Source organism: Hevea brasiliensis, chromosome 8, assembly GCF_030052815.1.
Source record: "Hevea brasiliensis isolate MT/VB/25A 57/8 chromosome 8, ASM3005281v1, whole genome shotgun sequence".
Lineage (NCBI taxonomy): Eukaryota > Viridiplantae > Streptophyta > Magnoliopsida > Malpighiales > Euphorbiaceae > Hevea > Hevea brasiliensis.
In genome coordinates, this window is record NC_079500.1 from 92,040,390 (window position 1) to 92,047,596 (window position 7,207).

A 7,207-nucleotide genomic window follows, 5' to 3' on the forward strand; every position below is an offset into this window, starting at 1 on the left:
GTTACAAGATGGATTTTGGAGTCCTTCAAATGATTCAGAATTCTCAATTTGGGGGTCATCCTTCTGAAAATCCACACACACATCTGAAGAAGTTTGCTATGATTTGTGACATGCAAAAACAACCTGGAGTATCTGATGATGCAGCAAGGCTAAAATTGTTTCCATTCTCTTTGAAAGATAGAGCATTGGATTGGCTTGATTCTTTACCTCACAACTCAATTACAAATTGGGAGCAGCTCACTGATGTATTTCTTGCCCAATACTTTCCACCTGGAAAAACTCAAGAGTTGAGGAATCAAATGATTGCTTTTAGACCAAGAGAAGATGAGACTCTTTATGAGTCATGGATGAGATGGAAGGAGTTGGAGAGACAATGTCCACATCATGCCATTCCTAAATGGATGATAAACCAGAATTTTTACACAAATGTCACTCCTGCTATCAGAGGAATCATTGATGCTCAAAGCGGAGAATTCATCATTAAGCATGAAGATGAAGCTTATGAGTTATTAGAGAAAATAGCAAAGCAGTCATCTATGGAGTAGTCCAAGAGGGTCAACTCCAACTCAAAAAGGCAAGTTCTTTGGAATGTATGAGCTTGATCCATTCAACATGTTCAATGCCAAATTTGATGCACTCACTAATGTCCTTGCTAAGAAAATGGAGGATTTAAGTATGCTAGTCAGTTCATCATCATGCTCTGGAAGTTCTCAACAAGTTACTTATGCAGAAGGAACAATGAGCTGTGGAGTAGATTATCCTTCATATGCTTGGAGGAATCATCCCAATTTTTCATGGGAGAATCAGCAAAATCAAGCTTCAACTCGAACTTTCCATCACAACAACAAGAGCATCAATACCAACAACCTAGGCAACCACCACCTAGTTTTCAAAGAAAAGAATGCAAATCGCACCTTTACCAAGACAAAGAGAACAAAGTTCCACCACAGAGGCTTTATTACAACAAATTCTTGCTAATCAAATTAAGCGTGATGAAGAGTTGAGAGAGATGAAAGCAAGGCTGGAACAAATGCAAACACACAATAGGATCTTTGGAAAATCAGTTGCACAACAAGCATGCTCATCAAGTACCAATTCTATGGGAAACTTCCTAGTCAAACAGAAAATCCAAGGAGCAATGTCATGCCATCACACCGAGGAGTGGTAAAATAGTGCATAATGAGAAGAGTGAAAAAGTTGAAAAGAGAGAAAATGAGGAAGATTTTGAGGAGATGAAAAACAAAAGAGTGAAAAGGGAGTGCAAGAAAAGGTAAAGAGGAGGTTGGAGAAAGAAGAGAAATATATACCTCCAGGCCTTACAAGCCACGACTTCCCTTTCCACAGAGATTTCAAAAAGCCAAGCTTGATAAGCAATTTGGGAAGTTCTTAGAGGTTTTGAAGAAGCTATATCTAAATGTGCCTTTTATCGATGCTCTTTCCCAAATGCCTTCTTATGCTAAGTTTTTGAAAGAAATTCTCTCAAACAAAAGAAGACTTGAAGATTATGAGACTTTAGCCTTAACTTAGGAATGCGGTGCTATCCTCCAAAGGAACCTTCCTCAAAAGCTCAAGGATCAGGAGTTTTTCAATTCCATGCCATATTGGGAATCATGTTCTATAAAAGCTTTATGTGATTTAGGGGCTAGTGTAAGCCTTATGCCCCTCTCCATCTATGAGAAGCTTAACATGGGAGATCTTAAGCCAACCCACATTTCTCTTCAGTTGGCAGACAGATCAATTAAATATCCAGAAGGGATCTTGGAAAATATACCACTGAAGGTTAGAAAATTCTAGATCCCAATTGACTTTGTTATTTTGGACATAGAAGAGGATCCTCATATACCAATCATTTTGGGGAGGCCTTTCCTAGCTACAGCTGGTGCTTTGATTGACGTGAAAGGTGAAAAGCTTACTCTTAGAATCGGAGAGGATCAGTTAGTCTTCAATATTGGCAATGATAAGAAGAAGCAACATGAAGATGTAGACTCTTGTTTGAGAATTGATATAGTTGATGAGTTAGTAAAAGAGCACTTTAGAAAGAGCTATCCGAAGGCTTCTCTTGAAAGTTGTCTTATCCATGAAGGGAGTATCAATGATGAAAATCCAAAAGAGGCTGCATTTGCACAAGATTTGAATAGTAATCCACCTTGTCCTATGGCACCAATCTTTCAAGTTGAGGAAGTGGAGAAAAGTGAAGTAAAGCAACCATCTCTCAAAGAAAAAGATGCACCAAAGGTTGTCAAGAAAGAAATGGTCGGATTTTTAGACAAAGCAACAAGGATTTTCTCATGTGATGGAAAGAAAATGAAGTATAGATTCATTGAAGCACCTATTGGAAACAGAGGCAACAAATTCCAATTTCAGCCACCATGAAACATGAAAAGAGTCTAGCTAAGGACTATAAATTAGCGCTCTTGGGAGGCATCCCAAGTCCTTTTATTTTGCTTTTGTTAATTTACTTTCATTTTCATTAATTTTGTTTTTATCTTAAATCTCCCCAAATTCAATTTTTGACATTGTTAAATTTTGTCTCTTGTAGATGTAATTCACTGAAGAAAGGCTGGTGAACTGTTGGGAAAGTAATTCTTAACTTGAAAAAAAAAAAATTTTGTCCTTCAAAAGAACTGATAAGTTTTTGCTGCATAACTTTGTCAGAGGCTGCGATCTGGTTTATGCAGAGGAATGTACATTCTGCAGCAAAATGGCTTATGTTTTTGATGAGGCTGGATGTATTTAAATGGAGGAAGGTTGGTGAACTGCTGAAAGCTGCAATCTGGTTATTGCAAAGGAAAACTAAGTACATTCTGCAGAGCAGAAAAATAGAATCTGCAGCAGATCACTTGTGTTTTTGGTGAGGTTGGGTGAATAATTTTCTAATATTTGTGCTTCAAATGATATTATGGTGGTAAGTGAGTCATTTTTTGCAGTTTCGAGCTCCTTTGGGATTGTAGGATTCAAGGTAGAAATGTTGCATTTTTCTTGGCAAATCTTGGAGACTTCATTTCATCATGTGTGATTAGATGCAACTTCATACAGATTTTTTTTTATGGAGTTTTATGTACTGAATGTTGATTTGCAGAATTTGAGTCAAAATGGCATAGCTCTCAAAGGTCTTTTACGTAAAATCCATTTTTACATGCTTGTGTGATGCACTTTTGATGAACTTTGAATATATTGATGTGTTTTTGATGAAAATTTCTCATGGTATGTGTTTCCTAGAATTATATTTCATCATTCTCGGGTATTTTTCACACTTGCAATTCATGTTCTATTGCATTCTTGATTTTGTTGAATTGCGCATAAGCAACTGCATAGCTTATGCAATCCTGCATAACCAAAATTCTTGCCATTTTTCACCTTTATTGCAAGTGCATAAGGAGAGTGCATAGCTTATGCAACTCTGCATAACCTCATTTTGTCAAATCTCTCTTTGCCGAAACTTGCATAAGGTGAGTGCATGACTTATGCACTTCTGCATAACCAAAAATCCAAAACTCCAATTCTGCCGAAGGGTGCATAAGCAGAGTGCATAACCTATGCACTTCTGCATGACCAGAAACCCAGAAAAATCATTCTTGCCGAGGGGTGCATAAGGAAGGTGCATAAGTTATGCACTTCCGCATAACCAAGAACTCCAAAAATACAACCTTGCCGAGACCTGCATAAGCAATGTGCATAACCTATGCACATCTGCATAACCAGAAATCAGAAAATCCCAAAAGTTGCCGAGACCTGCATAAGCAATGTGCATAACCTATGCACATCTGCATAACCAGAAATCAGAAAATCCCAAAAGTTGCCGAGACCTGCATAAGCAATGTGCATAGCCTATGCACTTCTGCATAACCAAAATTCTGAATTTCAAAACCTGCCGCAGAGTGCATAAGCAGAGTGCATAGCTTATGCACATCTGCATGACCCAATTTTCTGAAAAAAACCATTTTTTGCCGAGAGATGCATAAGGGGAGTGCATAACTTATGCACTCCCGCATGACTTCGCTCTTCACCATTTCAGGGTCACCGAAACATGCATAAGGACAGTGCATAACCTATGCACTTGTGCATAAGCATTTCTCTGAAATTTAAATCCTTTTGAAACACGTACAAAAGAGTGCACAGGTTATGCATAAATCATTTTCCCCTTATGCAGTCTCCTACAACCCGATTCAAATTCATTTTCAGCAAAGAACATTCCCACCATCTCCACTTCCCGACTCTTGAACCCCACGACCGCCCTTCTACCTTCATTCTTTCCGGCATTCCCGCCGTCTCTCTCCCATCTTCTCCACCAGCGCTCTCATCACGAAAACCCTAAATCCCCCTACATTTCCATTTCCCCCTATCTCTTCTCCAATCGACCATGGATTCCCCTCCACATTCCCGCCCCGCCTCTCCTCTCGAAGTCTCTCCATTGTCTTCGATACACCCCCCCTCCAATCCTACACCACAAACGACACCCCCACCACCTCCACCAACCACATACAGACGCAAAATCCGATCCAAATCCGTGCGACCCATGTCCTCTGCTCCTCCTCTGTCCAAACGCAAAGAACCACCCACCCCATTTTCGGAACCACCTCCTAAAAAGCCAAAAGCTCCAGCCTCTACACCTTCTTCCAGCAAAAAGCCAATTTCAGCAACCCCATTTGTATCAAAGCTACCCTGGCCTCTCCCTGATACTATTCAAAAAGCTGCTTTCAAAAGACTCAAAGATAGAAGGGTACAACCTACTAGGTATATATCTGCTGATGCTCTACAATCTTTGGGTTTATTTGACAATGTAGTTGCATTTCTTGACGGTATGGGTTGGACAGAATTTGTGTATAAGCAAGAGGTAGTTTATCCGATTCTAGTCTTGGAGTTTATTTCTTCATTCTCTGCTACCCTCAACTTGCATGATGTAGACCATAAGCCAATTATGACATTTAGATGCTTGGGGCAAAATAGAGAACTATCATTAGACCAATTTCATGGCATTTTTGGTTTTGCAATTGATGGGTTCTTTAGAGTACCACATACTGGAGTAGAGGTAGCCAATAAGGGCATCTGGAATCCTGCCCAATTTTGGAGAATCATAACAAACCAACCCCAAACCTTCTCTGCTGGTAGGTCCAAAACATCCCAAATCCTTGACCCTGCACTTAGGTTTATTCATAGGCTGATGGCTAGCACCATATTAGGCAGAGGGACTAGTTCTGGTGCTGTGGGCAAATCTGAACTATTTATGTTATGGTGTGCATTTCACAAAGTTAGGGTGTCTCCAGGTTACTTCTTTTGCGAACATGTGCTGCATATTGCCACCAAATCCATTGGTGACATTGTTTTGGGTGGACTCATTACTGTCATAGCCAAGCATTTTGGCTTTAATCCTACAGAGCACTCAATCCCAGCACTTGAGGACACTTCCTATTTTGATGCTGCACACTTAACCAAAACAGGGTTCCATTTATCATATTTTGATACTGGCCACCCTGCAGCAGAAACTGAGCCTATTGCACAACCAGAAACCCAACCTTTCACACGGTCCCACGGACCCTACTACACCTACCCCACCCCCTCAGCCTACTCAGGACACTCCAGCTACCTCTGCTCAACCCATTCCTCCTACAGCTGAACCTACCTCATCCACAGCACCTCCTCCATTCAACACTAAAGCCTTATTCACCTACCTTGACAGGCTTAGTGATGATATCTACTTTGTGGATAGGAAGCTTGACAGTGGTCTTGATACACTAAAGGATCGTCATGATCAGCTATTTGACCTTGTCATGGAAACCAGGGACAAACAGAACGAACTGAAGGAGATGGTGAAGCAACTCATGATCTTTCTGGGCATGCCACCCCCACCTCCATCACCTCCTCCTGCACCATCATTTCGGCGATGCAGTGACCCACCAACCCCTTAGCAACATCCTTGGACAAAGGAAAAACAATAGACATAGATTAGTGTTTAGTTTACTTTTGTTCAATCTTGTAGGACCTTTTCTTTGTAAATATGTTCAAACATTTATAGTTTGTTTTGGATTTTGTTGATTTGTTCTAAATTAGTTTCTTTTAAATTCTGTTTCTTTTGAAGTTTTATTGAATAGCTATTACATTAGTCTTCTTTGATTTTTATTGCACTTATTGCCTTTTTGTACATATTTGCCCATACTCTGTCTATATTTCCATACTTTTACTGCTGGTTGTACATTTCCCCTTGCAAATTCCCATGCAGCAGCTTTTTGTATACACTGCACAGCTATGAATTTCCTCATGCATAACCTTTGCATAGCCTGTGCAACTCTTTCTGCTACTTCTGCAGAACTGCACAGGTTGTATTTCCCTTATGCAACTGTCCTGCATAGCCTATGCAACATCTATTGCCTCTTATGCAGCACCGCATGGCTTATGCACCTTACCTATGCACATGTTCTGGACAGCACTTAACTCTGCATAACCTGTGCAGCTTTTTATGCATCCCTTTAACTTGAATTCTCATACCAGGTAACTCTTTCTTTTTGTTCTTATTTTTACAATTCCTGGTCAATATTATTTGCTTTGAGTTTTGGATATCTACTGTTTGAGACATTGAGGACAATGTCTAATTTTGAGTTTGGGGGTGCACATTTTGATTTTTAGCTTTATTTTTCACATTTTGAGTATAAGAGCATCTCATCCCATTTCATTTACATATATTGTAAATATTTTACATATACATCCATACATACATATTCATTACACATTTATACACACATTATACATCACTTAGAAATTGTACAAATTGCATACAAATAGGCTTACTCCATTTAGTTCATGCATTACTCATTTTAGGAATCATACACCATGCATTAAAATCTTTTGCCAAATCCCTTGAGTATTGAAAATGTGCCTATGAGAGTGATTTGACTCACCTTTTAGTTGGGTTTGTGGATTGAAAGTTCCTAAAAGGTGCAAGGTTTTGAAGTATCTATCCCTTGCCTATATCTTCTTAGCCAAAAAGCCACCCAACTAGTCATTTGGAGATGGAAGTGTTTAGAGGGAATTATTGGATATAAGGTAGTCAAATGATGTCTCACCAATCCTAGAACAAATTTTCTAAACCTTTCAAGGCGAAATACCAGCTTGTACTTGAAAAGAGAGATGATTAGGCATTCTTTGATTTAAACCTTCTCATTTTAAACCTTTGGCCCTTTTCCTAATTAAAATTACCCTTGCAAACCCCTTT

The 7,207-nt window shown here is 39.4% G+C and overlaps 1 non-coding gene across 1 annotated transcript; it reads right to left on the reverse strand.

Moving 5' to 3' along the window:
* Window positions 1-283: 283 nt before the first annotated feature.
* LOC131182697 (small nucleolar RNA R71) lies at window positions 284-391 on the reverse strand. Its single transcript, XR_009150958.1, has one exon. It is a non-coding gene; the product is annotated as a small nucleolar RNA R71 (small nucleolar RNA).
* Window positions 392-7,207: the final 6,816 nt, after the last annotated feature.